The sequence below is a fragment of the Mobula birostris genome, chromosome 5 (genome assembly GCF_030028105.1).
Source record: "Mobula birostris isolate sMobBir1 chromosome 5, sMobBir1.hap1, whole genome shotgun sequence".
NCBI lineage: Eukaryota > Metazoa > Chordata > Chondrichthyes > Myliobatiformes > Myliobatidae > Mobula > Mobula birostris.
The window spans coordinates 122,788,980-122,813,707 of NC_092374.1; positions in this window are offsets into that span (position 1 = coordinate 122,788,980).

Sequence of the window (24,728 nt, forward strand, 5' to 3'; positions counted from 1 at the left end):
AAGTAACAACCATTCTCAATTTTGGACGCGTAATTTATTTTTTTTATTGAAGATCTGAAAATACTTACAGTGATGCTACGCTGACTGAAAATTTCTTTGTAACCTCATTACTTGATGGGCTAAATGTCCTTCTTCTGTACCATAACAATTCAAATACCAATGCCAAGGTTCCACAAAGATTAACTTGCAGGTTGAGTCAGTGGTAAGGAAGGCAAAGGCCATTTTAGCATTCATTTCAAGAGGACTAGAATATAAAAGCAAGGATGTAATGCTGAAGCTCTATAAGGCATTGGTCAGAAGACACATGGAGTACTGTGAGCAGTTTTGGGGCCTTTATCTAAGAAAGGATGTGCTGGTATTGGAGGGATCCACAGGAAGTTCACCAGAATGATCCCGGGAATGACAGGGAACTGAATGAGGAGCATTTGATGCCTCTAAGCCTGTACTCACTGGTGTTTAGAAGAATGAGAACCTATCGAGTATTGAAAGTCCTAGATAGAGTGAATGTGGAGAGAATGTTTCTCATAGTGGGGAACTTTAAGAGAAGAGAGCACTGCTTCAGAATAGAAGGACATCCCTTTGGAACAGAGATGAGGAATTTCTTCAGCCAGAGGGTGGTGAATCTGTGGAATTCATTGCCACGGATGGCTGTGGAGGGCAGGTCGTTGTGTATAATTAAAGTGAATGTTGATAGGTTCTTGATTAGTAAGGGCAACAAAGGTTACAGGAAGAAGGTAGGGGAATCGGTTGAGATCAGCTATGATTGAATGGTGGCACAGGCTCAATAGGCCAAATGGTCTAATTCTGCTCCTGTATCTTATTGTCTTATGGCCTATTTTAAAAGGATTCTTAGCCATGGGAGTCCTTTTAAAAACTATCACAAAGTGCATCGTCCTTCTGGAAGTTATGGTATCAAGGATGATCAAACATAAATTGATGTTGGTGTTCATCCATTTAAAATAAAAATCAATTCTTACAACAAAGACAAATTAACTTGATATGAATCTATTAAGCAGTCATTGCCTAAAAATATAAATTTGAGAGCATTCTGCTCTCTGCTGCTTACAAAGATTCATTCCTTTGTTGGTTAATCTTTGTTCTGTAACCCATATACATTTTTATTCTATTAAATTCAATAAAATGTGCATTGAATAGTTTTTATAAGGGTGAGTTATGTGTTCAATGCGACTATTGGTTTTTTTGGTCTGACTAAAATTTACCCTTTCATTTCCAGGCTCTGAATGTATCAGCAGTAAAGATTAAATGGCATAGATAATCCATTTTTTTTTTCAAAATCTTTTTCCAAATAAAGCTCGGGCAGATATCTTCAGTCAGTGATAGTTAAATAATCTCATTCTCCATCAAATCCATTCACACGCTTTGCTTCCACCCTATCAGCTGTGAGTGGGACATGTTAAACAGGCTGTTGAATAAGTTGTACTCCCCTGTCTCCATTCATTGAAAGCAAAGGAAGAATTGTCTCTTTGTATTAATTTCAAACCTAAACTGTATTTGTTGTTCCCCCTTGTTCACTTGCAGAGGCAGTTTATCGGAATATCTTAACTCTCTCTGAAATAGCCAAGGTGATAATTAGGGATGTGGAAAGTTGGAAACCACTCGATGCTTGGTGCAGAAGAAAGGCTAATGAGCCATTCAACAAACTCAGAACGCTGCATAAATCTACTTGTGTGGCATCAAATCCAACACATGTATAGTGAACATTAGCACATGGATAAGTGTGCAGTGCATAGAGTGTCTGTTTTATTTTCACTTGGTTTCAAATCCGCACTAAAGGAGCTATCACATTTATATTTAAAATACAACTTAACTTTGAATTTGAATCCAAAAATTATCGTGAGCTAATATCTTGAGTAATATATACTCTTCCCTGCCACTTCACAATCTCAGCTAGTTTCACATTCTGTGGATTGTTATAAACCAAGTATAATATCTTGGAATAGCCATCCTATTTTTAAAAATTTTATTGAGATACAGTGTGGAATAGGCCCTTCCGACCCTTTAAGCCAAAATCCCCCAATTTAATCCTAGCTTAATCACGGGACAGTTTACAATGACCAGATGAAATCAACCTGGTCACAGGGAGAACGAACTAACATCTTGCAAACAGTGGCCGAAACTGAACCTGGGTTGCCAGTACTGCAAAGTGTTGTGCTAACCACTATGCTTTTCTTATGTAAACTACTGGTTACGTTGCTAACCAGTTAAATAATTCTGGCTGCTATATGGAAGAATTAGAGATAAGATGGATGCATCCTCCCCGTGGAATGCGTAAGTCTTCCCCGGGTGATCTGGGTTTCTCCCACAGTCCAAGGACATACCGGATAGGTTAATTGATCACAGTGAATTGTCGGCGATTAGGTTAGGGTTCATCGGGGTTGTGGGATTGCTGGGCTGGCACTGCTCAGAGGACCAGAATGGCCTATTCCATGTTGTATTGCTAAATAAAAATAAAATAAAACATTTTCTTTATTGTTCACTTACCTTTGTAACCTGACAATCTTCACCATTTTACACGAGTTTTCATTTAGTTTATGAGCAGGTTTCTGCAAATGTCTCTTAGATTTCAGTAACCGTTTTATAACAGGCAGGCTGGCATTTTACAGGAATTTATTTGTACAACATTAATTAGTAAACAAAAATGTTTTAAAACTGCAGAGGCGTTTACAACTTTTTGGGCATAGCTTTCAAAACAGGTCAGGCTCTCCTGTCAGTTCATCATTGCCCACACATGACATTTCAAGATAAACTGCAAAATATATAGAGTCTACTAATTTCTGCCGAAAGATTAGGAATACCTAATTATTTAAGAATGAAGCAAAACACTTTAAATATATGTTTTTGTGAATATTCATTAGATTAATGTGTTTTGTATTTTAGTGTTAATGAGATAATGCTGTTGTGTGTGCATACCTTCCTGTTTCTCTGAATGGTCAAGCATAACTAAGTACTTATAATGAGGACTTTGCTTACAATGCATGCATGTGAATATGTTTCATATGTATTTTACTAACTATGTTCATGTGTATACATACATATCCAGTATGTTGTGTCCACAGGTACAAGATAATAAGTTGAATTGTATGAAAGTATTTGTCAGAATTTACAGATCAAATCATTAATTTTACAAGATATAGTTTTCATGTTTTTGTGTAAAGTTTAGTCACTTGGAAAAGAAGAATCTGTTCAATTGTAAAAGCCCACATAAAAAAAAATCACACAATGGATTTAAAATAATTTTGTGCCTGTTTCCAATCTAAGTTTGTCTTTACAAATGTCTCTCTGCCAGTATTTCATTTGAAAATAACTGTGCACTGAAAGTTAACTGTTTCTCAGGCACAAACGCACCCTGGGTATATAGAATCATGTTTATTTGAAAAATAGCTACCTGCTACCAGTGAAGAGTTAATCTATTGTACTTTTCCTGAACAAAGCAATGAATTGATCAGCATTTTGCAATTCTCCCAAATGTTAGTTGTTTATTATATGGCTGTGATTATTTTGAAATTGTGTGTATATTTTATGTAGAAATATATGATAAGTGTAAAATAGTGTTTATCGTAAACAAGGTAAAGCTCTTTAATGTCAGGCTGCACTTTTTAAATAGGGTGTAATCCTGGAGGAAATAATTACTTCCTGGTTAGTCAGTTTTTATTTTGCTTAAGTTGGTTTTGTGATGGTTGGTAGATGTTTGAACATGATAAACCCTGACAGCAGCCAGGTCTGTTATCAGAGAGAACAAAAAGTAGGAGAAGCCTGTCTTTTTCACAGGCAGCGTAAACTGGAAAATAATGCCATTGCTCAGTTGGGACTGAATACTCATTGTTGAATGCAAAAATAACTTAAATGTCTTCTTCACTCAAGTGGAAGCCGTTGGTTTAAGCCGTTTGTCATTCAGGTTTGTGAAATATGTTGCACACAATTGTTTCAAACTTTATTGAGGAGACAAAGGAGCCACAATGGGGGCAATGCCTTTGCTCACAGGTGATAGAGTATACACAAAGAATTCCGCTGATAATAGCAGACCTTCCTAAGGACAGATGGTGATGGGCCTGTTGCTAGGATAAGGCAGAAGAATGTACTCTTAATTCCAGATTATTGGCCTCAGTGCCATGAAGTTCCCTAGGTTTCCCGAGGCAAAAAGAATTACAAAAAAATACACACGGGGAAAAGGCTGGAGCCAGGTCAACAGAAGCTTCTGGGAGAGTGTCTGTTCAGCTGCCTGCAGTCACCTGGGGTTGAAATGAAGCAGGAAGGAAGATTGGTTTGGCAAGAAAAGCAGCAGTCTTTGATACACCAGATACTACAAAGGAAAATACCCAGGCCTCCCCATTAGAAGGCTGTTGACTGTCTTAATTAAGATAAACAGATTACTGAGAAGAGGCAGATTTCTAATGCTATTTTGAAAATCATAGTTCTAGATGTCCATTTTTTGGAGGGAATCTAGCCTGTTAACAATTTTTATCCAGCTGTAATTTGCTCATAGGTCTTGGCTTCCCTCAAACTCCCACCCTTTCCACTTTCCCACTGTCAAATGAAGGTTCATCAGCGCATATCCCTGCTGTATCTCTCTGTATACAGAACCTTGTCTGCCTGTTTCCTCTATTGCACTTTTTTGTTTGTACTACTGTAATCATTTTGCTGGCCTAGATCCGTGTGGGTGTGCTGGCAGCTTTACAACAAAGTTACATGGGAACCGAGTTAAGGTTGAATATTTATTAGAAGAAGCCATCTGGCGTCAGACTGTCTGTACATGGGGCTCTTTTATACTCTCTCTCTCTCTCTCTCTCTCTCTCTCTCCTCTCTGTTTTACAACTGATACATATATGTAAAGTGACAAATACAAACATATAAAATAGATGCCACCTTCCTAAAAATATGCTTCCATGTTGCTTCCGAATATGTAAGTGACACAGTATCAAAATAAAAATATACATATACACAAATAATTACATTCTGAGCAAACATAAACACATATACAACTTAATGGCACCTTATGTTTAAAAAAAACTAAGGTATATATTGATTAAAAGAAGCATCTGCAGTATATGTAGTCAAAGGATGTATGCATATAGATGCATACATCAGAAGAAAGCCTACTATGATACTTTAACCACATGCAGATCAGGGCATAGGTAAATCAAACATGCTTATAAACGTAACCATTTAACCCTAACTCATTTCCTGGTAGTGTTGTGGTTAGCATAACGCTTTACAGTACCAGCGACCCAGGTTTAATTCCTGCCGCTGTGTGTATGTTCTCTCCATGACTGTGTGTGTTTCCTCCGGGTGCTCCAATTTCCTCCCACAGTCCAAAGATGTACTCAGTTGATAGGATAATTGGTCATTGTATATTGTCCCCTGATTAGGCTGGAGTTAAATAGTTGGGTTTCTTGGCAGCACAGTTTGGAGGGCTGAAAGTGCCTACTCCAAGCTGTATTTCAATAAATAAAAAAAATAAACTTTGGTAGATATCTACCAGCGTAAGCATACACATTTAACGGATCACAATCTTAAACTGCCTCGTTGCTTTGAATGACACCCTCCACTTGAGGTAAATGTAACCACACTGCTGTAAAAGCAGGTGTGGTTTGAGCCTTGGATTACCAAATGCAGGTTATCAGATCATTGCTTCTGATGGTGTCAAGATTGCAGCACAGTAAATCTAAAATCAAGGATCTATCTGCCCATTCAAAAGAAAGGCACTGAGTACTGCTATAAAAAAGAACACCCATTTACTTCAAACTACCTAAACTTTAAACTAAAGCCATTTTATTTAAAGGCAACAGAAACAAATTGATAAAGGCTTGGAAGGGGAAGGTTATCATTGCAGCAAATTGCAAAATTAACTGTACTAAATAGAAACATACTTTATTTTGGGCAAGAAATCTTACTGTGTTGACTTTAGACAATGTTGTATCATGTTTTTTTTAGCCAATGTGAGCAATCTGCAAATTGTCAAGGTTTCAAAGAACAATAATGAATAATGTACTTTGGGATACTTTGCATTTCAGATGAGATTCCATTATTTTTCGCCTGTTTCTTTTCTCTGACTCTTCTTTCCTTCTCCTCTTGTAAAATTTTCATCAGAAATAGATGTTCAGTTTGATAGTTGAAACACAGAGTGAAAGGCCTCTTGCATGGCAGCAGCAAGCATTATTTCAAGATAGCTTAACTGCAAATTTTAGATGACATCAATTGGAGCTAATTTAAAAAATACTTTTAGGCTGTATTCTATTTCCCTTAAGGTATTATGTCATAATTGGGAGAACTTTGTAGGAGGTATGATTCAGATGGAATGACCTGGATGAAATCCATTCTTCCCCTGCTGTTCCACAAAAAGACTATAACTTTATTCCAACTGGTTCTTTTTATTTTTTAATCTGTGGACCATGTTGTGACTCTGAGCAAAGTCACTGCAGAGACATTGAAGCTTGTAGATATAGAAACCTATATTCAGCAAAATGAACAGCACTCTTGGAAGAAGAGGCCTGCCTGTCCCAATATTACATGACATTTCTATATACTAAAGATCTATTGTTCAATCATTCCAATGCTTCCTTTGAATGACATATAATTTTCAAATGCCTCCAACACTCCAGACACCCAAAATGAATGTTAATCCCCATAATCTTTTGAGCTGCCTTCATGCATATGCAGACATCTCAGGTGATCAACCCCAGTCTGTAGCTTCAGAAAGACTATTGTTTAGAGCTACGTTTTAAATTCAATCTGTAATCCATATTCAAATCTGAAGACTAATCACTGTTGAATTTATTATTTGCTCTATACCCTTTCTTCAGAAAATGCTCTAACAGGATACTTATCAAACTTTTTCAGCTACAGGGAGATTCATATAATAATGCCTGTAGGGATACCTCAACCAAATCAGTATTTTAACCGAAGATATGGTTTTTCATTCAGAAATTAAAGTAGCTATACTTTTTTCATATATTGAAGGACAATGGAGATTGTTTTCAAAATACTGTTACAGATGGATTAAAATTCATGGCCCCCTCAAACAAACATAAGAAGGTCACATAAGTCATGTTGATAAGAGCTTTATCTCTGTTCCTTAAAGATAGATACAGGTGGTTGACTCCCTAGCAGACGGATTTGCTTTCCAGACCTGACTTATGCCTACTCATGAAATTCTAACATTCCTGAACACACTGTTCCTTGCAGTTTTTAATTACTTTATATATCTTCTGGCACCTGAATAGTAACTTTAAAGCCAAGCTTACTCTATCAATGACTCATTCTGACCAGTAATTTTTTGTGTCATCATATATTACAAAAGGGAGATTAGTGCTTTTACAAATTCACTTCGCTGAGCTTTACATTGAATTAAAAAAAAACAAAAACATTCAGTCTATGTGCCTTGGTAGTCTGCAGCCTAATGGCATAAACATTGAATTCTCTGGCTTCCAGTAATTGTTCTCCTATGTCTACTTACTCTCTCCTCCTGAACTACCAGGCCAGCATCACCCAATCTCTTTACCTTCCCTCACTCTTTCCATATGCTGGTCAGCCACAAACTACTTCTACTTATTCCCCACCCTACCTTTCTCCTTTAATTCTACGGTCAACCTTCTTCAATTAGGTTCCATCATTATCAGCCCTCGGTGATTTCCACCTACCAGCTCAGACTTCATTCCCACTCTCTCCGGCCCATCTGCCAAACACCCTCTCACCTGCCAGCTCTTGTTCTGCTGCTTCCTTCAAATTTTTTATACTGGCCAATGCCCCTCTACCATTCAGTCCAAATGAAGTGCCTCAACCCCATAATGTTGACTGTCCGTTTTCCTCCACAGATGCTGCCTGACCAGCCGAGTTTCTTCAGCATTTTGTAAGCTGCTCCAAATTCCAGTACACACTGTCCCTTCTCTCTCTACTTTATGAACAAGCCAATTTGTCCAGTTAATTTATTGCATTGTGACAGCTAACAATGTCACTAGAGAGGCTGAGAGCTGGTGATAAACCTGAGATTAATTTTCTTGTGAAAATACTTAATAAATCCATAATAGAATAACAATCATAATAGATTCAACGAAAGACCACACCTAACTGGGACTGGGTGTTCAGCCAGTGTGCAAAAGACAACAAACTGTGCAAATACAAAAATAAATAACTAGTAGTAATTAATAAATAAATAGAGCAATAAATATCAAGAACATGAAATAAAGAGTTCTTGAAATTGAGTCCATAGGTTGCGGAAACATTTCAATGATGGGGCAAGTGAAGTTGACTGAACGTATCCTCTTTGGTTCAAAAGCCTGATGGCTGAGGGGTACTAACTGTTCCTGAGCCTGATGGTATGAGTCTTGAAGCTCCTGTACCTTCTTCCTGATGGCAGTAATGAGAAAAGGGCATGACCTGGGTTGTATGAGTCCTCGATGATAGATGGTGCTTTCCTGTGACAACACTTCACTTAGATGGAGGGGGAGATTTTGTAGGACTTTTCATTTCAGGTCATTGGTGTTTCCATACCAGGCTGTGATGCAGCCAGTCAATATACTCTCCACCACATATTTACAGATGTTTTGTCAAAGTTGTCATGCAGAATCTTCACAAACACCTAAGGAAGTAGAGACACGATTGTGCTTTTTCCATAATTGCACTTAACTGCTGGGGCTAGGGCAGGTCCTCCGAAATGATAAAACCAGAGAATTTAAATTTGCTGATGCTGTGCAATTCTGGTCCTCTAATGAGGACTGGCTCGTGGACCTCTGGTTTACTCCTCCTGAAGTCAATTATCAGCTCCTTGGTCTTGCTGACATTGAGTGAGAGGTTTCTGTTGTGGCACCACTCAGCCGGATTTTCAAACTCCCTTCTATATGCTATTTCATCATCACCTTTGGTTTGACCTAGTTCAGTAGTGTCAATTGCAAACTTGATAATGGCATTTAAGCTGTACTTAGCTACATAGTCATAAGTGTAACGCGAGTAGAACAAGGGGCTAAGCACACAGCCTTGTCGTGCACCTGTGCTGATGGAGATTGTGGAGGAGATGTTGTTGCCAATCCAAACTGACTGACGCCTGCCTGAAAGGAAATCAAATATCCAGTTACAGAAAGAGGCAATGAGACCAAGGTCTTGAAGCATATTGATTAGTTTTGAGGGGATGATAGTTGATAAAGAGCATCCTGATATGTGTATCTTTGCTGTCGAGATGTTCTAGGGTTAGTGAAAAGGCAAAGAAAAGGCATCTGCTGTGGACCTGTTGTGCTGATATGAGATATTCTCGGTAGATACTCACAATCTCAAAAGTACGTCACTTTTTTATGTCCTGAAGATTAAAGGTTTCAATTGTTAAAATGACATTGTTTACTTCAATATATTTGGTTAGATTAGATTAGATTAGATTATGAGGACACGCAGTCCTCTTTTATTGTCATTTAGTAATGCATGCATAATAAAATGTTCCTCCAGAATGATATCACAGAAACACAGACAAACCAAGGCTAAAAAAACTGACAAAAACCACATAATTATAAGGTATAGTTACAACAGTGCAAAGAAATACCATAATTTGATAAAGAACACACCATGGGCATGATAACAAAAAGGCTCAAAGTCTCTTGAAAGTCCCATCATCTCACGCAGATGGTAGAAGGAAGAAAAACTCTCCCTGCCATGAGCTTCCAGCGCCGCAAACTTGCCGATGCAGCACCCTGGAAGCAGCCGACCACAGCCAAGTCTTGAGTCCGTCTGAAAACTTCGAGCCTCCGACCAGCCCTCCAACACTGAGCACCAAGCACCATCTCTGCCGAGCACTTCGACCCTGGCCCTGGCAACAGGCAATAGGCAAAGCTGAGGATTTGGGGTCTTCCCCTCCGGAGATTCTCGATCGCACAGTAGCAGCGACAGCGAAGTGGGTATTTCAGAAGTTTCTCCAGATGTTCCTCCGTGCTTCTCACGTCTGTCTCCATCAAATCAGGATTGTGCACGGCACCTACTTACAAATACAATATAATTTTGGAGCGGCCGTGTGTGCTGCATTACATCGCCATCTTCTCCTCCCCTCCAATTAACACAAATATTTTAAAACTTTTTGAGAAAAGAGAGCCAGACAGCCAAAATTGATGCTGTCATGACTGTCTCTGAGTACACGAATATGGTAAGTACACAAAATCCACTGATTGCCTATACATCTGGTCTGCCAGCTTGTACCCAAGTCACAATGGTGCAAATAATTTAGCCTTGTTGTCTGGTTTGGTGTAGGCCAATTACCACAACCCCATTGTCTTAATGTATGGTTCTTGCATATACAATCTCTTTGTCTGTGGAGCAGCCTATGCTTTTAACCTCAATTTACTGCTTGCAATATACAAAAAAAACACTGAAGGCTAATTGCAAGCTTCCTGTCCTTATTTATTTTTACCATAAGAACTGAAGCCTGATTCTTTCCTTGAATTACTATCTGTTATATTCACATAACTCCAGAATACTCCCTCACATATCCAAACTCTGGCCCTACAAATGATAAATAAAACATAAATTACTGGAAATACACTGCAGGTTAGGCAGCCTCCATGGAGGAAGAAATTCCCATGTTGTTTTGCTTTAATAACCTTTCATCTATTCTGAAGCAAGATGATTGTCTTAAAATGATACATCTAAGTCTCTGACTCCAAATGCAGTCTGAATTTTTGAGTATTTCTATTTGTATTGCAGATTTCCAGCATCTGCAGTGTGTATTTTTTGGATGATGAACAATAACTTGATATACATTTAAGGATGTGAACTTTGCTGGTTCAGCCAGTATTAATTGCCCATCCCTAATTTCCTTCAGAAGATGGCGGTGAGTTGTCTTCTTAAACCACTGCAGCCCTTGATGTGTGAGTATACCCACACTGTTGTTAGTGAAGGAATTCCGAGATTTTGACCAAGCAATGTGAAGGAATAACTATAAGCTTCCAAGTCAGGATGGTGTGTGGCTTGGAAGGCAATTTGCAGGTGGTAGTGTTACAATGATCTGGCTGCCCTTGTTCTTCCAGCTGGCAGACATTGTGAGTTTGGAAGCTGTTATTAAAGGAACCTTGCTGAATTGTTACAGTACATCCTGCAGATGATACAAACTGTTGCTACTGTTTGTCAGTGGTGGAGTGAGTGAATGTTAGTGGAAGGATGTCTATCAATTAGGCCGTTATTTCTATATGATGTAATATTTTTTGAAAGTTGTTTTATTATTTTTATTTATTTATTGAGATACTGTGCAGAACAACCCTCCTGGCCCTTTGAGCCATGCCGGCCAACAACACCCGATTTAACCCTAGCCTAATCACAGGACAATTTACAATGACCAATTAACCTACCATCCGGTACATCTTTGGACTGTGGGAATATGCTGGAGCATCTGGAACACACCCATGCGGTCATGCAGAGCATGCACAAACTTTTTATAGACAGAGGCAGGAAAGGTGCACTCATGAAGGCAAGTAGAAAGCCTTATAGATGGTGAACAAACTTTGGAAAGTTAGCAGGTGAGTTACTCACTACAGGATCGTCACATCTGGCCTTCTTGTGCAGCTGCATTTTGTATATGGCCCTTCCAGTTCAATTTCTGATCAATGGAACCCTGAGGAATTGGATTGTAGTGGATTTAATTCAGTGTTAGGGCTATTCTGGAGTTACAATACATAGCAAATGCTAATTTCAACAGCAGCCGGTCTTCAGACCTGAACATGAATTGTAGGTTGAATTTAAAATGCAGCTCTGAACAATGGTCTTCCTGGAGCTGCATTTTGGGGGTTGGTTGTAAACAAAGAAACACTCTGTTTGATCACAGATGCCTGCATATGCATGAATGTGGCCCCCAGTCAGGGGGAATTAATATTCATTTTGGGTGTCTGGGCTCTGAGTGTGAAGATGGAGGTGTTTGAAAATTATATGCAATTCAAAGGAAGCACTGTAAATACATTGTAACTATGGAATTATTCTGCTGTTACCTTTGATCTTCAGCATGTAAAAACGTCATGTAATGTTGGGTCAGGCAGGTCTCTTCTTTCAAGAGTGTCTCAGATATGATGACCGCTGCTCATCTTGCTGAATAAGGACTTTTATATCCACCAGCTTCAGTGTTCACAGTCACAACATTGGTAAGATCATTGAATTTCAAGGGGTAATAGCTAGCTTTCCTCTTGCTGAATGTTGGCATTGCCTGGTAGTTGTGTGGTGTGAATGATTACAGCTAGATACACCTTTCTACTTGCCTAAACTGTTATTAATTGAGCAAGAGTTACTTAATCAAACTGTTCTTGTACTATATACAGCACTATGCAAAAGCTTTTGGCATATATAGCTAGAGTGCCTAAGACTTTTGCTTGTACTGTATTTGTCAATGTGGAATGGAAAGTGAGTTTGTAAATCTGGTGGGAGCAAGGGATGGTCCACCACATGAGGAGTGTGGGACAGGTGACAGAGCAGTGCTAGAAGTGAGGTGTGGCATAGATGCAGATACACCCAGCCCTGAGACGACAGGCAAGGTAATGTTTGATTCCAACAATTGGTTTATTGATCATTACAGAATGCCTCTCTTGTGCTTCCTGCTCCCTTCCCTTTTTCCCAACCATGATTACTCTCTCCCTGTCACCTTCCCACTCTCAGTCCACAATAGAGACCCATATCAGAATCAGGTTTATCATCACTCACATATATCATGAAATTTGTTGTTTTTGTGGCAACAATATAATGCAATACATAAAACTACTACAGTACTGTGCAAAAGTCTTAGCTAGGTATATGTGCCTAAGATATTTGCACAGTACTGTATAAATTGTCTGCATTCCCTGTATCATGAAGGTTAGTGAGTTGTGAATATTCTATATTGGTGCCAGAAATGTGAGGGCACTTGCCCTGCTTAGTCCTTACTGATTTGATTTGACGCTAACGATGCATGTTACTTTATGTTTCGATGTACATGTGGCAAATCAATCTAATTTTATCTTTAATTCAATTAAAGAGCAGTAGGTGACAGATTTCGATAAAGGCAACTATTTCAGACCAGAAGCATCTCTTATTTGGAACTGGAATTGAAATTGGTTTCTTATTGTCAAATGCACTGAGCTACAGTAAAAGCTTTCATTTTTATGCCACCCAGACAAATTCATTCCATATATAAGTACATTGATGTTGTAAAAAGAAAATAAAAACAGAATGTAGAATATAGTTTACAGTTACAATGCAGGGTAGACAAAGGCAAGGGAGATTGAGAGATCAGTTCAAGAGTCTAATAACAGCAAGATAGACGCAGTCCTTCAACCTAACGGTATGTAATTACAAGCTATTGTATCTCTGCCCAATAGGAGGGAAAGACGAGAGAATGGCTTGGGGTGGGAGACATTCTTGCTTATATTGACTGCTTTCCTGAAGCAGCTGTATGCATCACCAGAGTCAATGGAGAGGAGGCTGGATTTCATCATGGACTGTGCTGTATTCGCAACTCGGCAATTTCTTGTGGCTCTGGGTAGACGAGTTGCCATAGCAAGCTGTGATGCATCCAGGTAGATTGCTTTTGAGGGTGCATTTGTAAAAAAAATTGGTGAGAGTCAACAGGGAAATGCCAAACTTCCTAAGCCTTCCTCAGAAATAAATTCTTTCTTGGCCTTGTAGCCAAACCAGGACAAATTATTGGTGATATTTGCATCTAGAAGCTCAAAGCACTCAACCATCTCCACATCAATGCCATTGATATGGACAGGGTCTAGTGAGTCACTCTGCTTCCGGAAGTCAATGACCTTTATTTTGATGACATTGAAGGGAAGGATGTTGTCTTAATGCAACACCACTAGGCCCTGCATTAAACAAATAATATTTGGTATGTCACCAAAAACTCTACCAAATTTCTACAAATGCACCTCGGAGAGCATTTTGACTGGTTACATCACCAACTGCAAGGAGGCTGTAATGCACAGGATTGAAGGAGGCTGTAGAAGGTTATAGACACAGTTCCACCACAGGCAGTAGCCTCCCCACCACTGAGGATATCTTCAAAAGCTGGTGAATCAAGAAGGCTGCATCTTTCATTAAGAAACCTCACCATCTGCGACATGCCCGCTGCTCATTATTATCTTCAGGGAGGAGACATACGCAACATTTTAGGATCAGCTTCTTCCTCTCTGCCTTCAGATTTCTGAATGGTCCATAAAAGTCATGAGCACTGTCTCATTATCCCTCTTTTGTACCATTTATTTATTTATTTTTTTATTGTAACTTGAAGTAAGTATTTGTCTTGTACTTCTCTGCTGCCCAAAAACAAAATTACAACATGTGTCAGTGATAATAAACCTGATTCTGATTCTGACTCAGAAAAATATGGGGAGTCTGGTGATCGACTGCTTATCAGATTAGAGGAGGAAGACTAGTGCCATGCTCCAAGGATTGATTCCGGCACCAGCATTTTATTTACATCACATAATAAATATATAGATAATAATGATTTGAATAATTGTGTACAAAGGACAGTTTCAAAATTTGATGGTAATACCAAACAGTGTATATTAAACTCTGAGGGGTATTATGGCATACTTCAAGAGGACACAGCAGAGCTTATACTGTATATTTTTATAGAAGATTGAGGATTTACAGAAGATTATTATTTGTCCAATTGTATAAATTGCTGCTGAAATGCTAAATCAATCCTAATTCTACATTTTCCAAATGCTTTAAATACTGACCTACTTTACCCTTAAAAGATGTGATAATCCACCCTTCAACCTGTGGTGAAATACACAATAACCGAACAAACTTCTGCTTCAATCAAGTTCAGCTTCTTTTTCAATCTTTTTGTGATAATTTCTTATTGTACTGATTTACCAACCGAACAAGTGAACGTTCAAAATTCACTGAATCAAAACACTTCATAATTTAAAAATTGCAACAAATTATCTGCTAACTTGCTCTGCTCCATGGAAATTTCTCCATGTAAGTTTTAAAAGGTTCTCCCTCTACCTAGAGTTTAACAACACAAGATGGTGACTGAGGTTGAAGAGGATTTGTTTCATCTTATGTCATTTATTCTGAAAGATTGTGAATTACTTCTCTCACTACTTGATGATTTATTTATGGTTTATTGGATAAACTAATGGTTTATTGGATAATCTTGGAGCTTTGGAAATCTGTAAATCCTTTCTGTCTGAATCAGCAATTCTTGCTTGGATATAAAATTAAAAACATGCAAATTGACCAGAGCAATTAAATACCATTGTTAGCCTGAGAACCTGTATAATGTTAACATACCTCACTCAGCTTGAGTCAAACAGCAGTGTCACATCACATATAACCTCAAGAACGCTTGTCTCAGAAACACCTCTCGGAGCATGCTTTACAAATTATGAATTCCTCATGTGGGGAAAAATTAGCAGTCATGTCTCTTTAGGGGCACAAACCCTACCCAACCATCCTGACATACACATATATATCTGACACAGAATGTATACCTGAACCCTAAAAAGCTAAGTTCTCTTTGGCCATTCCTCAAAGCTCCATCTAAACATCGGACAAAACAAATTCCTCAATAATCATCAAGGCAGTGTCTCTGCTCCATGATTTCCATTGCTTGAATGTTTTGCTGATTTTCAGACAGCATATTAATTGAATTCTGTGAAAAGCACTGAAGATAAGATTTTATATAGTGTATTTTAATCATCTGGAAAGCACTGCCTATAAGAGTTTAGGAAGCAATTTCAATAATATCTTTCAAGAGAGAATAGGATAAATACTTAAAAGTTAAAATGAATTTCTAAAGCCCAATATTTTCAAGGAAACAATTGAATGGGGACAGAACAGGACAAAATGACTAAATGGAGAGATCTATTGAAGAGCCAGCACCAGGTCACGTTAGAACAAATAACTTCACACTCTTTTATACTTTTCAATAATCTTTCTTACATAATAACTTTGTAGATTTCACTGCAGTTTTCGGTTTCGGTGAGTGTCAAGTCAGTTAAGAGTCCTTTACTTCTTTAACTCTTTACTCAGTACTGTTATGGAAACTCTGACTTCCATTTATGGCTCTTCAAATTTGGAGATATCTCTAGCTAGCTAATTTTCACAGTTCTTTTCAACTGACTGCATCTTGTATTACTCCATTCCAATGCTCTTCTTATATAACTTCTCGCTGTCCTTTTTTGTTTTCATTGTGCAATCAATTATTTCTGTGGAGGTAATTATAAATGAAGGCTATTTTTCCAAATGTTCTCCGTTTCTCAATTTAGCTGATTGTGCCATTTTCTCACACAAATCTAAATTTCTTTCCTTTTTTTGAAAATTCTTATTTACTTGAAGCATTCTAAACATTGCTTACCCTGGTCTATCTCCTAATAAATTAATTCCACTGATATTATTGAGCTACTGTCGCTGAAACATGACTTGAAACTTTTTTTTTCTCTTTCTCTCCCCTTTGATGCTGTTGGAGGATGATGCCTGAGTTCTGGGTCTTGGACAAAGTCTAATCGATGTGGTTTGTGGAGAGGACCAGGAATTACGATGTACTCATGTCTCTGGTTGCTCCCTTTTTGTTGCTATATTGGGCGATTTTGATTGGGGCAGACTGCAGATAAAGAATATTGAATGGAAATGAATATCACTGGACTCTTTTGATTTTGAGTTTTGTATTCTGTGTTTTTCACTAGTTTTTATTGTTGCCATTTGGCCATTTGTTTTTTCTGTGCATGGGGTGTGGTGGGGTTTGATGTATTTCTTTGAACGGGTTCCTTGGTTTTCTTTGTTTTTTTTCCTTGTTTGCAGGGAAGACAAATCTCAGGGTTGTATAGTAAGTACAAATTTTGATAATACATGTTCTTTGAATCTTTGAATTTTTGAATCCCCCTGTTTAATACTGTAACAGAGTCAAAGAGATACAGCATGGAAAGAGGACTTTTGATCCATCACTGGCTCATTTTAAACTAATCTGTATCGCTTGGTGCTCTGCAGTGCATGGCAAGGACTACCACACTACACCATGGTAGAATAACGGTTATTGCAACAGTATTGCAAGTTGGGTATTCCAGAGTTCGAAGCTCAATGCTGGCACTGTCCGTAAGAAATCTGTCTACATCCTCCCCATAGAGTGAATGGCATTTCCCTGAGCGCCCTGGTTTCCTCTCACAATCCAAAGACATACCAGATAGGTTAATTGCTCATTGTAAACTGTCTCGTGATGAGGTTAGGATAAATCGTGGTTGTGGGGTAGTTGGGATGGTGTGGCTTGAAGGGCAGGAAGGACCTTGTATCCATGGGGTCCAAGGGGACCTTGCTTTGTGGATCCAGAACTGGCTTGCCCACGGAAGGCAAAGAGTGGTTGCAGACGGGTCATATTCTGCATGGAGGTCGGTGACTAGTGGTGTGCCTCAGGGATCTGTTCTGGGACCCTTACTCTTCGTGATTTTTATAGATGACCTGGATGAGGAAGTGGAGGGATGGGTTAGTAATGACACAAAGGTTAGGGGTGTTGTGGATAGTGTGGAGGGTTGTCAGAGGTTACAGCGGGATGTTGATAGGATGCAAAACCGGGCTGAGAAGTGGCAGATGGAGTTCAACCCAGATAAGTGTGAAGTGGTTCATTTTGGTAGGTCAAATACAGTATGATGGCAGAATATAGCATTAATGGTAAGACTCTTGGCAGTGCGGAGGATCAGAGGGATCTTGGGGTCCAAGTCTACAGGACGCTCAAAACAGCTGCGCGGGTTGACGCTGTGGTTAAGAAGGTGTACGGTGTATTGGCCTTCATTAATCATGGAATTGAATTTAGGAGCCGAGAGATAATGTTGCAGCTATATAGGACTCTGGTCAGAGCCCACTTGGAGTACTGTGCTCAGTTCTGGTCACCTCACTACAGGAAGGATGTGGAAAGGTGCAGAGGAGATTTACAAGGATGTTGCCTGGATTGAGGAGTATGCCTTATGAAAACAGGTTGAGTGAACTTGGCCTTTTTTCCTTGGAGCGATGGAGGATGAGGGGTGACCTAATAGAGGTATATAAGATGATGAGAGGCGCTGATTGTGTGGATAGTCAGAGACTTTTTCCCAGAGCTGAAATGGTTGCCACAAGAGGACACAGTTTAAGGTGCTGGAGAGTAGGTACAGAGGAGATGTCAGGGGTAAGTTTTTTACTCAGAGAGTGATAAGGGTGTGGAATGGGCTGCTGTTAACGGTGGTAGAGGTGGATATGATAGGGTGTTTTAAGAGACTTTTGGATAGGTACATGGAGCTTAGAAGAATAGAGGGCTATGGGGAAGTCTAGTAATTTCTAAGGCAAGGACAGGTTTGGCACAGCTCTGTAGGCCGAAGGGCCTGTATTGTGCTGTTCTATGTTTCTATAAAAGTAAAGGTAAGCACAAGCAAGGATGTTCAACTTATATCTTCACACTTAGTGCTGCCCGTTTCAGAGTTAGGGCAGTAGGGAACATTTCAATACTGGGGCAAGTGAAGTTGATGGAATATTTCAATGATGGGGCCAGCTGAGTTGAGTGAAGTTATCCTCTTTGGCTCAAGAGCCGGATGGTTGAAGGGCAGTAACTGCTCCTGAAACTAGTGGTGTGAGTCCTGAGGCTCCTGTACCTTCTTCCTGATGGCAGCAGTGAGAGGAAAGCACATCCTGTTGGTGACGTCCCTGATGATGGATGCTGCTTTCCTGTGACAGTGTTTCATAGAGACGTGCTTAATGGTGGGAAGGGTTTTACCTGTGTTGAACTGGGCCGTATCCGTTACTTTTTGTAAGATTTTCCATTCAAGGGTATTAGTATTTCCATACCAGGCTGTGACACATAAACAGAAGTTTGTCAAAGGTTTAGATATCATGCCAAATCTTTGCACACTCCTCAGTAGAGAAAGTGCCCAGCTGCAGCTCCTGACTGACCAAGTTTAAGAAATTGGGGGTGGAGTTGGATGCAATTTAGGTGATCTGCGATGCTGACTGCATCCTAGATAAGGGTCTTAAGTGAGGTAGTCACACACCAAAGCACAAGCTATATGTAATTGGGTGACCACAAGGAAAGTTAGAGTGTGTCAACCAATAATACAGGGCCCCCCCATAGGCATTCCCCTTAAAAACAGGAATAACGTTTCAAGAGAACAGCAGTAGCAGTCAGATACAGTATACAACAATGGGACAGGCTCCAAATCTCCCCAGGGAAGGGTGCATTCAGACAGGACTATAATGATAGGAGATTCAGCAGTTAAGGAGGCAGATGGGAGCTTCTGCGGCCACAAAAGGGATTCCAAGATGGTGCTGCCTTCCTGCTGCCACGGTTGAGTTGTGGCAGAACATTCTCAAGGGGAAGGTGAGCAGCCAATAGTCATTGAGGACGTTAGCACAAATGATATAGGTAGAAAAAGGGAGGAGGTTCTATAGAGTGAATATTGAGAGTTTGGAAAGATATTAAAAAACAGAACCTCGAAGAAACTCGCTGCTTTTCTTATGGCTGAGAACAAGCAAATGGATTGCTGGGACATTATAAAGTTAACAAGTGTACTTTCTGGAAATTTTTTATTTAATTCGATTCCCTTTTTCTGGAAGTTTCATCGTAATTGGAGATTGCAAATCTGACATGGCAAAAAAAAATGGTGTTGCTGGAACTCATGCACCATGTGATCAACTTAATAAACAGGCTTCAAATACAATTGTGGTGAGGTTAAATAATGTATCTGTCAATGATTAAGATTTGTGAAAATGGTAATACGGCAGAAGGAACACAGCACCCCCAGTGTTTAACTCACTTTTTCCTGAGCTTAAAAGATAGCTTTATTCAAAGATTTAAAGGTTTGGAGTTCAAAATGCCTGAGGTTAAATTGCTGGTCGATGGGTTCAACACTGAGGTAGACTTCTTGAAGTCTTCATTGGTTACTGATGAAACAGTTTCTCAGCTGGAGATGATCGAACTACATAAGGAGAACAGATTGAAGCCAAATGTAATACAGGGACACCTGATTTTCAGAGGGCTTGCCTTGTAAACGGTTCTTGAGTTTCGTGACCCTTACATTTATCTGACTTCTGTGGTCATTATGCTCACCTCTCCTTCCTATTTATTGCCATGCAGGTGTCATGGGGGAATCAAAAATGTAATGGGAACAATGTTTATGCACCTAACTTACTTTACACAATGGGAGCATATTTTGGTGAGGATGTGTATTAGCCCTTCTAGTTCTATTGTTAATATTGATTCTATTTTGCTGAAATACTCTTCAGAAAATCCTAAACTTAATTTCTGGCTCTTCATCAGAAAATCCTGAACTTCATTTCAACATCTGTTGGAGACTGCATCACTACAGTACTACAAAATCCACTGTGGCATAAAACTGGCAGCATATTAATTTTTAGTTACTTTTAGCATTATAGGGATTGTTGCAACATGAACAAAGTGACCAGACAGACACTGAAGCTAATGGATATAAAAGTGTTTTATTCAACAAAAATGAGCAGCAGGCATCATATTGAGACCCTCTTGGAGGAAGAGGCCTCCTGACCCAAAATCAGCATATAAAAATTGACATTTTTATATGTTAAAAATCAAAGCTAACAGCAGGACAATTCTGTAGTAACAATGTAGCTACAGTGCTTCCTTTGAATTACATATTTTTTTCACACATCTCCTTCTTCGCACCCACATTCCAGACACTCAAAGTGAATCTTTATCCACATTGTCTGCTTTGCAATCAACTCTAGTCCACAGCTGCAGAAAAACTATTGTTCCAGGTCACATTTTAAATTCTATCTACAACCCTCGTTCATGTCTGAGGATTGTTGAAGTTAATATTTGCTCTACACCCTAACTCCAGAATACACCCTAACAGGGATCATAGAGTGCAGCTTGGTGGTTGTTGCCACTGAACGTAAATGGTACCTTGATCAAAAGTTGTCTGTCATCTGTCTGGCCAATGGTAATTGAGGCAAAGTTCTTCAGATTTTTGTCTATGACAGAGATAATGATGAGCAATTTACTGCAGGCAAAACTCAGACCAATATGGATAGAAGGGAAATCTCCTCTGGTGTGACATCTGGTGTGAAGTGAAGAAACTATAACAGGCCTATTAGTCTATTCAAAATAAAACACTTGATAGATAGTAATATAGAGAACTGTGCAAAAGCCTTAGTAACACATATGTATAGCTAGGACTTAATACATACTTAAGATGTTTGCATAGTGCTGTAGTATTTTTATGTATTGCACTGTACTACTGCAAAAAGGAAACAAATTCATGACATACGTGAGTGATGATAAACCTGATTCTGATATGGGTCTGTATTGTGGGAAGGGGGCGAGGAGTGGGAAATCATGGTTGGGAAAAGGGGAAGAGAGAAAGAAGGGAGCAAGAAACACCAGAGAGATGTTCTGTAATGATCAATAACCCAATTGTTTGGATTCAAATTACCCTGCCTGGTGTCTCAGGGCTGGGTGTGTCTGCACCCACACCTGTCCCCAGCTCCCCGCACTCCTTCTCTGCCACCTATGCCACACCCATCCCATGGTTCTCCACCCTGGCCATTCCTTACATCCTTTTCTCCTGACAGATTTACAAACTTTCTCTGTGTTCCATGTTGATAAATACAGTACTGTGCAAAAATCTTAGACTTATATATATGTGCTTCAGACTTTTGCACAGTATGGTATAAGGTTGTGGGGGAAAAGGGGAGAGATTGGGGCTGATGGGATCATTCTACCAAGATGTGCCATAGATTTGACAAATCAGATGGCACCCTCACTTGCTAAACAGAAAAGTCAATATACAGTTTGTGGGAGCTTCAAGACTTCCATGATTACTTAAAAAGGAATCTAGGGAAAGAAATATCATCAAGTCAAGGTTGAAAATTTCTACCTCCTGGAAAGTGAAGATATATCTTTCACTCAGTTTAATATGGAATGAGTTTGAGGAGATTTAGTATATCACTTGCAAACTTATACAGATATACCATGGAAAGTATTCTAATCAGCTGCAGCATGGGTCTGGTATGGAGGGTGGGGGCTACTGCTCAAGATTGAAATAAGCTGCAGAGAGTTCTTCCCCCTGTATCTGATTTCCGTATGGTCATTGCACCTATAAATACTACCTCACTATTTTTTAAATTTTTATTTTTGCACTCCTTATTTAATTCTACTGTTTTATATATATACACACTGTAATTCACATCTTTTCTATTATTATGTATTGCATTGTACTGCTGCCACAAAAACAATAAATTTCACAACATATGCTGGTGATATTAAATCTAATTCTGATTCTGAATTAACTGTAAACTGCAGAGTTCAAAAGATACTTTTTCTATGCCAATTAATTCATTTCAGCTTTTTGTGCAATAGATCTATTGAAGAGGACTCAGTACTTTATATGTTTTCTACCTTTGCCACTTACTTTAATAAAGCATTCTCCTGAATTTTGCACTTTTTCATCTAAAAAGTGGAGTGTTGTGTTGCAAGAAGGACATATGACATAAAGGTGGGCTGTGTAGTAGCTCAACTCTGATCATTATTGCTACACTTCATCCATTTGCCTGTATGCTTCCAAATATGTTTATTTTTCTGAAAAAATATAATTTACTAAAATTGCTCTTTGCTTCTTCACTGAATCATGGGCAGATGACCATTCTGGCCTTCTTGAGCATGAGTTCTATGTAGTTACATTGGCCTCTTGAATCTCACAACAGTACTCCATTCTCTACATCAGAGATGGTGGACTTTGCAACAGGTAGCACCTTACCAGCAATAACAGGTGAGAGTGAGGCTGAAAAGCACAAGGAGTTGGTCTTCTTCATGCATAGAACGTACAACTACAATATCTGCCTTTTTGTCTGAACAGAAAAAAAATTATGTTTAATGGTTCAATCATGTAGAATCCTGGCCAGAAATTTAGTCAGGTTAAACAAGCTGTAAATGAAATGTAAATCCCTAGGCATTCTTTGAAGTGTAACTATTTGCAAAAGCATTCAGTGAAGAAATTATCATTATCTTGCGTTCAATGCTAAAATGAAAATACAGGACTTTTCAGCATCACGGATACCTAAAATCAAGCTTTAAAAGGCTTGATGTTTAAAAAAAATCACATCTTTAATCAAATGTACACTATTTTACAATATTATGGTAGGAGTACAAAATGTCTTTCATTATCAGTGAATTCTTCCTTAGCCAATGTATCTCTCATTTGCCCAATCAAGGTTTCGTTGATTAACAACACGTTCAATCGAGTATTTATATACTGTGCAAAGACAAATTTTCTAATGCCAATAAAAACATAAAGCAGGGCCATTGACTTCTTTAGTCCCATAATTGTAAAGCAGTATATGCTTATAAATAAATTATTGACTGTGATAGTGTGCTGGGATTGCAGGTACATCAGGTTATAGTGTTATTTTTATGTTCCTTAGAGTTCTGATTATTCATGCTGTTAAAAATCACTGTAATTGAAAACATTTTATTCCTCTATATTTTCAATTCTACTTGCTAAACTTTCCAGATTTGGTTGAAAAATGCAGTATAAGAAGTAGTATCATCTGTGAGCACAATGTTAAATTAATGATGCTGTTTTAGTATTGTCTTACAAGGTACTTCTGTAATTAACTGAAATATTTATGTGGAATATCAAACATTGCTCAAATTATTCATCTGAAAGCCAGCTTGTTATTTATTTAGTTACTTTATCTAAAATGGAATATGGTTTATGTGCAAAATAAATTTTTAAAGCCCAGAATAAAAATAATCTGAAATGAATCTTATTCTTAGATCAGTGGATTCTGTTATGTAATATTCATATATCTGTACGTTAATGACTGAGGTGGAATCACGTTGCTAGTAAGATACTTTCAGGACCTGGCAGAGCAATAAAAGCATGGCCTTAATTCATATAAATGAGAAAAAAACATAGAACTTACTTTAATTAAACTGAACTAAATTAATCTGCTGTTCACCTGTCATTTGAAAGGAATGGGGTGGAGAAGCTTTCTGCATGAAGAGATATTTTCAGAACATCAGGGCCACATGGATAAATCATTTCTACCTAAGTTCCCTTGGGATCAATGAAGTATGACTATGACTATGACTATGACTACTTATCAAAGGACACTGCTTCTATCATCAGTTTTCAAGCTTTTTCAAAATTTTTTTATTGGGGATTAATGCCTGTATTGTGCGGTCAGTACACCTATCATGCTAACTTGGTTCTGATCACAACAGAAATGGGGAAAAGTAAAGATTATTTCTGCAAATTTTAGTTTATTGCTATTCTTCTGTTCAATGGAAAGGAGCAGTAGTTATCCTTCTTGGAGTCCACAGACCCAAATAAACACCAATTGTACAAACAATAAAAGCAAGCAACAGCAACAGCATTCAGAATGAAAGTGAGTCCATAGACACGAAGCCCAGAGCAGCTGGAGCAGGTCCACAACCTCAACCTCAGTTCGTCACACAGTGGGGCAAACATTGCAGAGCAGTGAGCAGAGCCAGTGGATTTATTTTGGCTTTTTTGACACCGACGAACAGAAAAAAACTCTCTCATGTCAAAGTGAAAACTGATCTCCACAAAGTCATCTAAATTAATTACAAATATAAAACACAAATAATTGATTCTTCCCTTCAAGTCAGTATTTAGTAGTTGCACCTTTGGCAGCAATTAAAGACTTGGGTCTGTGTGGATAGGTCTCTATCAACTTTGCACATCTGGACACTGCAATTTTTCCCTTTTCTTCTTTATAAAACTGTTCAACCTCCATCAGATTTCATG